Source organism: Choloepus didactylus, chromosome 4 (assembly GCF_015220235.1).
Source record: "Choloepus didactylus isolate mChoDid1 chromosome 4, mChoDid1.pri, whole genome shotgun sequence".
In the NCBI taxonomy this organism is placed as follows: domain Eukaryota; kingdom Metazoa; phylum Chordata; class Mammalia; order Pilosa; family Megalonychidae; genus Choloepus; species Choloepus didactylus.
The window spans coordinates 178116113-178130871 of record NC_051310.1 but is presented as its reverse complement, the minus strand read 5'-3'; positions in this window follow the sequence as shown (position 1 = coordinate 178130871).

Sequence of the window (14759 nt, the reverse complement as noted above, 5' to 3'; positions counted from 1 at the left end):
TTGATTGGCTTTGTGTTAAGACTCTTCTTTGACACTTGCTTCAACATAGTGTAGATATTTAGAATTCTCCATATTTAATTCATCAGATTTTTCTCATCTCTTCATCTGATTCTTGCCCTATTTATGATACAATTTTTGAGATTGCACTATTTGTACAATTGTTTCATCCCCAGGAGAAAGCTACCTTTCCTTGGCTCTTTCTTTGGGAATCTTGTTCTGTTCTGTTTGTTTTTATTTTACCTCTATAGTTTTGTTTGTTTGTTTGTTTGTTTTTTAACATTTCTCCCATTGCCTCTAGCTGCTTTTGCCTGAAGGGCAAATTCTAGGAAGAGGGTCATCCCGGGGAGAACTTTCCCAAGTCAGTATTTTCAAGACAAAACACAACCAGGAACCCATGAAGGGGGCATACACCAGCTCCTAAAATCTCTGGGAAGAGGGTCAGGAAAGATGCCAAAACCCTTTTTGACAACTTCCTGAAGCTGTGCTTTCCTGGCCTGCCAAGTAGTTGGTGCTCTTCAGCAAACTCTTACCCACAGTTCTATGGATGCACTGTATATTCAAACCTCCACCAATCCACCCCATCAGGGCAGGATTGAAACAGTGGCTGCTTCTGTGCCTTTCTTGTGTGGGCTGAAACAGCAGCTCAGAGCCAGGACCCAGCAATCAAAATTCACCAATCAAAAGCCATTATCAGTGCTCAGCTGTGCCTGTACTCTGTTCTTCAGGAAGAGGATTTCCATTACTTCTCTGTCAACAAGAGTCAACCAGGGACTAAACCCTAAAGTGGCCCACCTTGAGAGTCAAGTATGGGCATTGGCAGACACCAGAAAGTGACCTACTGAAAGTTCTTCACCACAGTTTCTGAGCCTCTTCCTCCTGTTCTTCCCTGGGTGCTGTACCATGTTCTTCTGGCCTCCACAGTCACAGAAAAGTTGTTTCACACCATTTCTGCCTGCCAACTAGCTGTTTTTGAGGAGAAATGAGTCCTGGAGCTCCCTACCCTGCCATCTTCCCAGGAAGCCCCCTGCCAACTCTCTAAGTGATTTTAACCTCTACTATCTTGATGACTTTATAGGAAATAAAAGCATGAGGTAGTGGGAGTTCTCCAATTTTATTTCTCATTTTCAAAAATTTTTGGTTACTTTAGTTTATTTGATTTTCTGAATAATGTATAGAATCAAGATTTAGATCAGTAGTGCAGTAAATCTATCAAGAATTGGAGTGATTTCCAATCTTGTTAATTTTGAGTTTTTGGAATGGTGAATAAAATATATCTATAAATTTATTTAAATTTTCCTGATCTCATCAGTACTTATAATTTTCAGCATACAAATCTTCCACATATGTGTTTATGTTTTTAGTCCAATTTAAAATTGTAGTTTTTGTTTTCATTTTCCAATTGTTTGTTGCTAGTATATAGAAATATATTTAGTTTTTATATATTGACCATGCTAAACTCACTTGTTAGATCTGTAGACCTTTTGTATATGCTTTAGGATTTTCTAGTTGACAATCATATGATCTGTAAAATATTTTCATTTCTTCCAAAGTGAATGGCTTTTATTTCTTTTACTTGCATTATTGTACTGGGTAGGAACTTCAATGTATGATTGATACAGTGAGAGCAAACAGGTATACTTTGTTCCTGCTATTAGAAAGAAAAATCAGTTTTTCACCATTAACTATGTAATAACTGTCACTTTTTATTTTATTACATTTATTCATTTTTAATTGTGGTAATACAATTTACACAAAATCATTTTAACCATTTTAAGTGGACAATTATTTGGCAGTAGGTACAATGACAATGCTGTGTAACATTCACCACTTTCTTCAGACTATTTTCATCATCCTAAACCAAAACTCATTTGGCAATAACTATTTTCTTTTATTCCTAGTTTGCTGAGATTTTCTTTAATCAGTCAATAAGGTGTATTGAATTTTGTCATCTTTTTCTACATTTATTGATGAAACTTTTTTTTTTTTCTGTTTTAGGCCGAGGTTGCTGTTGTGTTACATTGAATTGCTTACAAAGAGTGAATCAACTTTGCATTGCCTTGATTAACTCGCATATTCATGATCTACTTTCCTTTTAAATCCTTTGATCTGTTAAATTTTTTGAGGATTTCTGTGTCTATGATCATGAAGGATGTTGGACTTCAGTTTTCTTTTCTTGTGATTCCTCTTGGATACTATTTTTAATCCTTTAGAAATGGCCAAGTAATATAATTAAATAATTACCCAATGTAAGTAATATAAACTTAATTATTTTGCTAATTGGAGAAATCAATTTTATCCAGAAACTTCCTCAATATGATAAAGGGCATATATGCAAAACCACACAGCCAGTATAGTACTCAATGGTGAGAGAATGAAAACCTTCCCCCTAAGATCAGGAATGAAACAAGGATGCCCACTGTCACCTCTATTTTTCAACATTGTGCTAGAAGTTATAGCCAGAGCAATTCATCAAGACAAAGAAATAAAAAGCATCCAGATTGGAAAGAAAGAAACAAAACTCTCATTGTTTGCAGATGATATGATCTTATACTTGGAAAACCCTGATAAATTGATGACAAACCTATTTGAGCTAGTAAACAAATTCAGCAAATTGGCAGGATATAAGATTAATGTGCATAAGTCAGTAATGTTCCTATACAGTAGAAATGACATAACTGAAGAGAAACTCAAGATAAAGATTCTATTCTCAATAGCAACTAAAAAAAAATTAAGAACCTAGGAATAAACTTAACCAAGGATGTAAAAGACCTCTACACAGAAAATTATATAACTCTATTAAAAGAAATAAAAGGGACCTAAAGAGATGGAGAGATATTCCACATTCATGGTAGGAAGGCTAAACACCATTAAGATGTCAATCCTACCCAAACTGATCTATAGATTCAATGCAATTCCAATCAAAATTCCAGCAATCTACTTTGCAGACTTGGAAAAGTTAGTCATCAAATTTATTTGGAAGGGAAAGATGCCTCAAATTGTTAAAAATATTCTAAAAAAGAAAAACAAAGTGGGAGGACTTATACCACCTGACTTTGAAGACTAGTATAAAGCTACAATAGTCAAAACAGAATCGTATTGGCACAAAGATAAACAGAGTGATCAATGGAATTAAATTAAGAATTTGGAAATTGACCACCAGTTATATGGTTGACCGAACAGGCCCCAAATTCCACTGAACTGGGACATAACTGCCTCTTCAACAAATGGGACTGGGAGAACTGGATATCTATATCCAAAAGAATGAAGGAGGACACCTACCTCACACCCTATACATGGATCAAAGGTCTCAATATAAGAGACAGTACCATAAAAATCCTAAAAGATAATGTAGGGAAAATCTTCAAGACCTAGCATTAGGAGGTCACTTCTTAGATCTTAAACCTAAAGCACAAGCAACAAAACAAAAAATAGATAAATGGAAACTCCTCAGAATTAAGTTTCTCTGCCTCAAAGGAATTTTTCAAAAAGGTAAAGAGGCAGCCAACTCAATGGGAGAAAATATTTGGAAACCATGTATCTGATAAAAGACTGATATCTTGTATATATAAATAAATCTTACAACTCAATGACAATAGTACAAACAACCCAATTATAAAATGGGCAAAAGATATGAAAAGACATTTATCTGACAAATGACTAAAAAACACATGAAAAAAATGTTCATCTTCGCTAGCTATTAGGGAGATGCAAAGCAAGACACAATGAAGTATCATCTCACATCAATAGGAATGGCTGCCATTAAACAAACAAGAAACTACAAATGCTGGAGAGGATGTGGGGAAATTGGGACTCATTCATTACTGGTGGGACTGTATGGTTCAGGCACTCTGGAAGACAGTTTGGCAGTTCCTCAGAAAACTAGATATTGAGTTACCCTATGATCCAGCAATTTCACTTCTCAGTATTTACTCAGAGGATCTGAGAGCAGTGACAAGAACAGATATTTGCACATTGATGTTTAGCATTGCCCACAATTGCCAAGAGAAGGAAACAACCTAAATGTTCTTCATCAGATGAGTGGACAGACAAAATGTGTTATATACACATGATGGAATACTGCACAGCAATAAAAAGGAATGAGGTTGTGAAACATATGAAAACATGGATTAATCTTGAAGACATAATGCTGAGTGAAATAAGTCAGACACAAAAGGAGAGATACTGTATGTTACCATTAATGTGAACTCTGTGGAAAATGCAAAATAAGTGTCTTATATTGTAGGATATAGGGGACCTAGAGACAGACAGCAGCTAGTAGAGGAGGAACTGAAAAGATACTGAGGGTGATCTTAATGATATGGGAATGCTCAGGTGTGACTATGGTTTGTTAATTTTCTTTTGATATGGTAGGAGTATAGTGGAAGGAATGAAGTTATCTCAGGATATTTGTTTTTCCCATTGCTTTGCTTTGTTTGGTCTGGATTTTTTTTTTTAAGTTGATAAAGTTAAAAAATAACTTGTCCTCATAGGTATATTTTTTATATTTCTTGAGCAAATGATATGAAAAATTACGATCCTAAAATATGTCTCATTTTGACAAATATTATACTGGTAATCCTAGATTATAAATCGATAAAGATAACTTTCACCTTAACACTGGGTATAAGTTTATTCTATATTTAAACTAATTTCTGTGTCAGTATGAAAACAAAGAAGCAAAATCTAATTCATTTCTATCAAAAGATTTTCAAAACAACTCTTTTAAAAATAAACATCAAATTCTAACTTTAAAATTGCTACCATGATTTTAGAAAAAATAGAACTATGAAATAATTTCAGTGATAAAACTGCTATTTAAGCACATTCAATATATCAAAATATTTTAAAATGCCTACAACATTCAGGACTCTATGAGATATATAATGAATAATAATTTGTTTCTGCCTTAAAAGATTATATTAAATCATGTTTATTCCTCATACACATTACCTGCATCCATTTCTCTATCTGTCCATTTCTGTACTAACATCACTCATATAAATGTCTGCAATAGCTTTCTGACAGGCTCCACTGGTTCACTATTATCTATTCTTCATACAGTAGTGTCCTAGTTTGCTGATGCTGCTGGAATGCAAAATATCAGAGATGGATTGGCTTTTATAAAAGGGGGTTTATTTGGTTCCACAGTTACAGTCTTAAGGTCATAAAGTGTCCAAGGTAACACATCAGCAATCGAGTACCTTCACTGGAGGATGGCCAATGGTGTCTGGAAAACCTCTTTAGCCAGGAAGGCACGTGGCTGGCGTCTGCTCCAAAGTTCTGGTTTCAAAACGGCTTTCTCCCAGGACGTTCCTCTCTAGGCTGCAGTTCCTCAAAAATGTCACTCTTAGTTTCACTTGGGATATTCATCCTCTCTCAGCTTCTCTGGAGCAAGAGTCTGCTTTCAACAACCATCTTCAAACTGTCTCTCATCTGCAGCTCCTGTGCTTTCTTCAAAGTGTCCCTCTTGGCTGTAGCTCCTCCTCAAAACATCACTCACAGCTGCAGCTGCACTGAGTTTCTTCTGCTTGTCAGCCCATTTATATGCCTCCACTGATCAAGGCCCACCCTGAATGGGTGGGGCCACACCTCCATGGAAATATCAGAGTTATCACTTATAGTTGGGTGGGGCACATTTCCATGCAAACAACCTAATCCAAACATTCTGACTTAATCCCCACTAATATGTCTGCCCCATGAGATTGCATCAAAGAATATGGCTTTTTCTGGTGGACATAATACATTCAAACCAGCACAAGTAGTAAGAATATTCTTAAAAAAAGTAGGAATTCAGCTTATGTCACTTCTTTGACTCTTTGACCTAATCCTAGGAAAGGTTTCATATTTTATTTAAATTAAAATCCAATATCTTACCCCTATTTCACACTCCATACAAAAATCAACTCTAAATGGATCTAAGTCCTTAATATAAGAGCTAGAACTATCAAACTTCTAAAGGAAAATGTAGGGAAGCATCTTCAGGAACTTGTGTTAGGCAGTGGTACTCAGACTTTGCACCCAAAGTACAAGCAATGTAACAAAAAATAGATAAATGGGACCTCATCAAAGTAAAATATAAAAAAAATCATTCCTCAAAGGACTTTATTTTGAATGTAAAAAGACAACTTACATAATAGGAGAAAATATTTTGAAACCACATATCCAGTGAAGTACTAATATGTAGAATATATAAAGAAATCCTTCAACTTACAAGAAAAAGACAATCCATTTTATTTTTATTTTTTTGCCATTAAAAATTTACTGTGATAGTATATATACTACATAACATTTCCTATTTTACCCACTTTCAAGTATACAATTCAGTGGTGTTACTTACAGTCACAATGTGGTGCTACCATCATAACGATCCATTACTAAAACTTTTTCATCACCCCAAATACAAATTCTGTACCATTAAACATTAACTCTCCTTTCCCCACCCCAGCCCTGTTTCACCACCCATTTTGAGCCCATGAGGGAGATATCTTCCACACACCAAGGATGTCAGAGTGAAAGGCCTTAGTCTGGGTGACCTCATTGAGTCACTGCACCAATCCTGATAGCTCCTATTGCCAGCTTCCATATGTGAATTAATGAAGCCTTTTTTATTTAAGCCACTTTGGTTGGATATATTGTTGCTTGAAGCTGAATCCATCCTAACTGAAAGAGCTGCCCCCTATAAGAATCACCACTAGATAAGCACGTGGCTACCTGAACAAAAATTGAGTTCCATGAGCCAAGAAAGATTAGGAATAACTGTAGGATAGGACCACTTCAGGTCTTCTGGAGACATTTCATATTTCTGTCTTCCTAGTATACCTTGCTTTTGGAGAAATGCTCCTCCTGAACTTCAAGTGATCCTGGAGAGCTGTCAATCACAGTGTTACACCCCCTCACTACAGGGGCAGGCACTATAGTCCAGAGATGAGCCAATCAGACTTTATCTCCTGAGAATTCAAACCTTGTATGGAGACATGGGACAGGAACTTCCAAGATGATGGGCATTCTGGAGGACCAGCTAGAGGTGTTGGGTGTTCAGGAGCGGGGAATGGAAAATCTTCAGGGCTATTCAGAGCAACTGCTTTGTGCCAGGCACTTCTTGGGTATGACCAAGCCTGGGAAACAAGCATGACTCTTCCCCATTTTATGGTTGAAGAAACAATGCTCAGATGGATTAGGTAACTTGTCCCAGGTTGCACAGCTAGACAAGGGTAGGACCTGAAATTTTCCTCCTTTTTAAAGCCCCTTCAGCCTCAACTCTATCCACCTCTTCTGTGATGTACTACTCAGAACTTCAGGAATGGAGGTTTATTCCTCTGGCTGCTGGGAACCATTTTATTTTTTAATAAAAACTGGGCAAAAGACTTGAACAGACATTTCTCCAAAGATATACAAATGGACAGAAGCACATGCAAACATGCTCAACATCATTAGTCATCAGGGGAATGCAAATCAAAACCACAATGAGAAACCGTTTCACATCTATTAGAATGGTAGTTATTTTCTTTAAACAATGAAAAGAAAAAAACAGGTGTTGGAGAGGATACAGAGAAATAGGAACACTCATTCTTTGCTGGGGGCAATTTAAAATGCTGCAGCTGCTCTGGAAGACACTTTGGCAGATCCTCAGAAAGCTAAGTGTAGAACTGCCATGTCACTCAGCAATGCCACTTCTGGGTATGTACTCGAAGAATTGAAAGCAGAGGCTTGAACAGATATTTGCACACCATTGTTCATAGCAGCATTATTCACAATTGTCAAAAGATGGAAGCAACCAAATTGTCCATTGACTGATGAATGGATAAATAAAATGTGTATATGTGCAATGGAATATTGTTCAGCCATAAAAGGAATAAAGTCTTGATGTATGTGACAATCAGGTTGAAAATTGAAGACATCGTGTTCAGTGAAATAAGCCAAGCACAAAAGAACAAATATTGTATGATCTCTCTGATTTGAAACAATTAGAATAAGCAAATTCATAGAGTCAGAATCTATAATATAGATTACAAGCTGATGGGGTAGGAATAGGGACTGAGAATTTAGGGCTTAAAATGTACAGGATTCATATTTGGAATGTTGGAAATGTTTTTGTAATGGATGGTGGTGATGGTAGCACAACATTGTGAATGCAACTAACAGCACTGAAATAGATATCTGAATATGATTAAAAGTGTGAATGTCAGATTGTATATATGGTAACAGAATAACTTTAGACATCTCATGGAACTAGACTACACAAACAGTGAACCCTAAGTTAAACTATGAACTTTAATTAATTGCATAATTATTTAAAATGTGTTATTATCAGCTGTAACAAACGTTCCACATCAATGCAGGGTGTTGGTGGTGGGATGGTGTTCAGAAATGCTGTGCTTTATGCATGGTTGTTCCGTAAACCCTCAACTTCTCTAATAAAGGGGGAAATAACAATTTTCTTCTTAAAATGTAAATTTTAAAATGTAAATTTTTTCTTAGGCTTAATTCCCTAACAAACTCCCTTTCCTTCTATTTCTCCCACAAGCCAAGACTCTTTCTTAGGGCATTATGACCTGCTCTTCTCTCTGCCTGGAACACTCTGGTCCCTGATATTTTCATGTCTGGCAGCTATCTGACATTCAGGCACCACTCCAAATGTCTTCTCCTCAGAGAAGAAATATAATTTGATCCTTTGAGTCACCCACTATAACATAGAATGTGTATTATATGTATAACTGTCAACACTTTAAATAATTTTGTTCATTTATTTGTTTAATTACTTAAATTTTTATCCTTCTTTACTGATTGTTTCCCCCTGTTGTATTCTTAGCAATAAAGCAGTTTCTGGTGTGTGATTAATGCTCAGTAAATAGGAAATGAAAGGATTATGCATAGTAAAGAAACTGTACAGAAAATTGTAAAACAAGGCAGTGTTATAAATACAAAAACCTAAAAGTATGATCAAATCACAATAGCATACTGCTTAAAAGTATGTGCTCTGGAAACAGACGGACAGGGTTTAGGGTTCTAACACTTAATAACTGTGATCCTCAACAAATTAATCAAATTACAGTGCCTTGTTAATAGTTGGCAAGAAAATGACCATAGATGCATGAATTTATCTCTGAATTCTCAATTTTATTCCATTGTTCTATATATCTGTCCTTATGCCAGTACCACACTGTTTCAGTTACAGCAGCATTGTAGTAAGTTTTAAAATTGAGAGACATTCATCCTCCAACTTTGCTCTTCTTTTTCATGATTGTTTTTACTATTCATGTCCCTTTGTAATTCTGTATGAATCTGTGAATCGTCTTCTCCATGTCTGCCAAAAAGGCAGAACAATATTGAGACTTTCTATTCATGAAATAGAAAATTTTTCCATTTATTTATGTCTTAAATTTATTAAGCAATGTTTTTTAGTTTTTAGTGCACAAGTCTTTCACCTCCTTTGTCAGATTTACTCCATAGGTTTTTTATTACTATAGAGGCTATTATAAATATAATTGATTTTTAATTTCCTTTTTTGGGTTGTATGCTTCCTTTATAGGATTTACTGAAATTGAGTGTAAGTTTCCATAATCTCCTGCATAAACAGATGCTTTTGAATGCCATAATTTTCCAAAGAAACTCTTAACAGCGTTTCCTGCCTGGTTTTAGGTTGTCTATTGTGTCTCAACTGTACTCTTTTGCCCCAAGTAAACCTTTGACTATTGTCCAGACTTCTGACAAAGTTTTCTCTGACAGCTTCTGCTTGTTTTTCAATATTGCTGTGGAGAGACAGGGGCTTAAAAATGCCTAGTTTTCCATCTTGATGACCTCATTCACCTCATAAAGTTTTGAGGATTAAATGGGATCTTTACATATAAAGAGATAGAACATTGACTTGTATGTAATAAAACTTCCATAAGGCAAGTCATTATTAGCATCACATTATTAATTTAGTGTTATTATTAGCACCATTTTTATTAGAAGTAGTGTTATTAAGGAATGGAGAGTTTGGTGTTGGGCTTAAGTAAATTGAAAGTTTCATAGAGATTTTGGCATTTGATATTGCTTATATCATTAGTGTATATCTCTCTAAATATCCATATATCTGTATCTCTATAGTGATATATATATTTATGCATCTATTTATTTATAATATGTTACAGGATACAAAATGCTCCACAATTAAAAAAATCTTTAATCATATCAACTTTACTCATATAAATTCTAAGAACTAAAAATGAAAATATAAATCCATAGTCCATAATCATTCTATCTGATATCCAAAAGGGTTTAAAAAGCACACAACATAATTGAAATCAGAATACAGGTAAATATTATATTTATGTCTTTGCTAACTTTGGAATCTTGGGCAAGTGACTTGGGCACTAAGATGCTTAGTTTCTGCATCACAAAAAGAAAATATACTAATAGCAATAACCACAAGACTACAGTGAAGACTTAATATAAGGTGTAGTTTTGTAAAAACTCACATATTGTAGAATGACTGACCAAGTAGTGACTTGGAAATAGTTTTAGAGATTTAAATATGTACTGAACTTTTAGTAGCAGATAAAATTCAGTGAAATATTTAATCTCTTTTATAATAACTGACAGATTACCTATGAAATAACTTACTACAAATGCTATCACATCACTTTGTTACACATTAGTATTGCAAAAAGAAGAAGGGAATTACAAAGAAAGACAGAGACACACAGAAAGAATATATGGGCTAAGAAAGGTGAGAGGGAGGCATTTCCAAGTTTGTTCTTGGGATAGATAGATGAAGATAACCCAGCATATCATAATTGCTCAATACATATTTATTGCAAAAAATATATGAATTTATTTTGTCCTAATATTAGTAGGAAAACCTCTGTTATCTTAATAAACATGGATAACTTAGAAAAAGAAAGCAATTTGGACTGGTCTGTGTTATCCATTAAAGGATATCCATTCCCTTTTGAATTGGAAAAGGCTTATGTTTCAAACCATCCATGTTGAAAACAAACTATATTTGCATTCTGCTTTTAGGTGGACCAAAGTAATGGTAATATTCTAATTGAATATCTTTATGTGTCTAATGGAAAACACAATAGTTAACTTTGGAATCATAGATGGTAAACACCACTAAGCAAAATGCATGTTTAAAGGTACAATATATTAAGCAATGCATCCTGGCATAATTGAAAAAGCTATGGTTTTATAATTGAATAAACTGTATACTTATTCAATGTAACAATATGGATATTTTCTGGATTTGTTTTAGTTTGGTTATTAGCACTAACATAGTTGAATTCTGTCTACTGAAGATTATAGTGTTGCACAGATATGACTTCATTCATTCTGATTATGCTTATTTAAAGTAAAGTAAACAATACCACTTAACAGTTTTATACAGTTCAAGATCAGTACCATGTTCCTCAGTTGAAAGTTCACATGGTCCAATAAAGAATGGTTTTATAATATCCAATATTAATTTGAATGATTTTCAGGAAAATAATTGGACTATTTGGAGAGTTAAAACCCTAAAATGCAAAAAATATTCTCTAGAACCATATACACAGCATCTCTACAACAAAATAATTATAATACAGATTATTTCTATTACCTTGGCAGTCATAAAGTGGATTGATAGTATGAAGAAATAACATTATAACTCTTAATTGTTTTTTCTTCTAATTCCATCAGCTTGTACTTTCTAGAAAATTCTTAAAATTGTGACAAAAGCTCACATCATTCCTGTTTTTAATTGGTATCTTTCCCAGAGGACATTAAAATTGGAAGGTGTCTTATTCTTCAGAAGCTGTATAAATGAGATCACCTCATCCCCATTGCCATGTCCACTCCAATCCTTCAAGTTTTCAGAGGGACCAAAGGTAAAGTTTCCCTTAACCAATAAAACCACCTACTTCATCCAAGAAGAAGTTACAAGAGGTCTGGGACTCCCTTGAAACATACAGTTGATGTTTTTCCATGTTTTTTCTAACATACATTCTTTCAGAACTCATTTTGAGGTTCCACCACTGGGAAAATTCTTTAAGGAAAAAATTATTTGTATAGCATCCTCATCCTTAGAGCCCTGCTCCATGGTTCACGATACGCACCAGTTTCCCAACACCTCAGTGCTGTTGGTTCAGCACAGTCCTCCTCACAAGGTACCTTCTAGAGGAAATGTTTTAACCAGAAGGAGGGACTTCTCTAAATGTAATGGTGTGTTTGTCAAATTGGCAAATTATTTTAAAATTGTCTCTCAAAAACCATCACACAGGTGACCATCCACTCCACCTATAGATTAGCACTCAGTTGCATAAAGGGTTAAGTTCCCAAAAAAAGAGGCAATAGCCATTCATAAATCTTAAGCATACTTGAATCAGACTCTGAATTCTAACTTTACTCTTTTCATGATTCAGTTATTCATAGACCAAAGGGAAAAACTAGGTGGATTTTAATATGTTTAAAATATCACAAGTTTATAGATGATTAAATTGCCTTAAGTACCCTTAGCCAGCACAGGTAGTTTTAAATGGGAGTGTCAAGTTTCAGTCAAGATCTGTACAAGCCCAAAGTCTAATGAACTACTCTATAGTTTCATATAATTTTCAGATATTCAGTAAATATTTGTGGAAAGGTATTTAAAGAGAGGTAGAAGGGCCCCGGCTTTGGAGTCAGGCTGCCTGGATCTGTATCCTGACTATGCCACTCACAGGCTATGTGGTCTTGAACACTATATTAGACTGAGCCATATGGAATTGCTGATATATAGAATTTTTTGATTTACAAAAATGACAATATCATATGGCTCGACCTGCTAAAATCTATTTTATAGATTTCCTCATCTATAAAAAATATAGGCTAAATTGAAAAATAAGAAAACAAAGCAAGTCCATATCTATAACAGAATCCTGACTTTTTATTAGAAGTCTTTGTAAGTTAATTTGGAATAAAACATGTTCAAGAAAAGGGACACAGCTGGGGTAAATAGCATGCAAAAAATATTTATGTGAAGGTAATTATTTTCCATTAATGCTGATAGTGCAGGTCAAAATGAGTATGACTTTGGACTTCAGCTATTGCTAAGGAAAAATCCTTTTCACCCTACATTTTGATGTGATTAGGAAATTTCTCCTATCTTAATTATAATGATTATGATCTGATTCTACCATATAGAGAAAATAACCCTCATTGGTATTTCGTCTATTGCTCTATTTGCCAGATTTCACTGTAAGTCTCCTTCTGCAACCATCTTATTATACTTGAACTGAAAAACATTAATCCCCCAAATCAAAAAAATAACACTTTCAGCTATAAAATATCAAAATGCTTTTAAAGTATACATGCAAAGCTGGCAATCTGAAACAATTATAATCAATGCCTTGTCTTTTATGACATGATGATGAACTAGATGATTAAACAAGAAAATTATTTGGTAGAAAAACTTTCTATATAAAAAGTTTTTTTTTTTTTTAAGGTGATATAACCTTATATGCCAAAGCTTTTTGCAAGAAAATTTTATCCCCACTTGGAAACTGAATGTTTACTATTGAAGTAAAATTCACTGAACTGTTATGAATCTCCATCCAGCTTCATTTTCTGGAAATTATAATCCCATATGACATACAAATATTTGAGCACAATGGTGGCAGTTTTGGACATATACCTTAAAAAGTAAGACTAATAATCATAAGCTATCATGCCTTATTTCAAGCATTGACCTAAGAACACTACCTGCATTACCATTTAATTCTCCTTTAAAACCATAGGACATACCTGTTATTGTTATCACCATTGTACAGATGAGGAAATTGAGGACACAAATGATTAAATATTAGGTTGAGTTATATGATACTGTCATTTTTATGTGTTCAAGATCACATAACCTGCAAGCGGCAGTCAGGATGCAGAACCATGCAGCCATGCAGCCTGGCTCCAAACCCAGGGCTCTTCTGCCTCTCTTTGAATACTTTCCACAAATATTTACTGAATATCTGAAATCTTTAAAGAAACTATAAGACAGTTCATTAGACTTTGGACTTATTCAGATGTTAGTTGAAATCTTGACAGGCCATTCAAAAACCATAAGCATTTAGGAAAATTACTGTACTTCTGATCTCAATTACATCATCAATAAATTAGGAATGAAAATGCCTACTGAGTAGGTCTCTGGTAAGAATTGAAATTATTTTATAATGCAAATAGAAGAAAGAGTATAAGAAGGCCAGTTCATTTTACAAAGCTAGTGTAATCTTAATTCTAGTACCAAATAAGTACAATACAAAGCAAAGTAAATAATCCCAATTCACCTTTAAAGTAAAACCCAAAAATTCTAAATAAAATGTTAGCCAACCTTATCCAGCACTGTTCTCAAAAATATTATATTGGGATCAAATAGTTTTATCTTTAAAATGCAATGACTGTCAACATCAGAATATTTAATGATAATTTACCACATTAAGCAAATTAAAGGTAAAAATCATAGGATCATCTCAATTGTTGGAGAAAAAGTGTTTTATATGCTTCAAAACATATTTGTGATGAAATGTCTCAACAAATTACAAATAGAAAGGAACCTTCCTAACTTGATAAAAGTATTTTACTAAACGATAATACAGAAAACATACGATGTCCTCTATAATCACTACTACTTAAATAGCACCATTTTCCCTGAGCAGTGATACTAGAAAATAAAATACATAAATGTGTGAACACTGGAAAATAAAATAACATTCTCTTTACAAATGATATGAAAACCTTTAGGAAATTCACATCTGATAGATTCATTATTGATA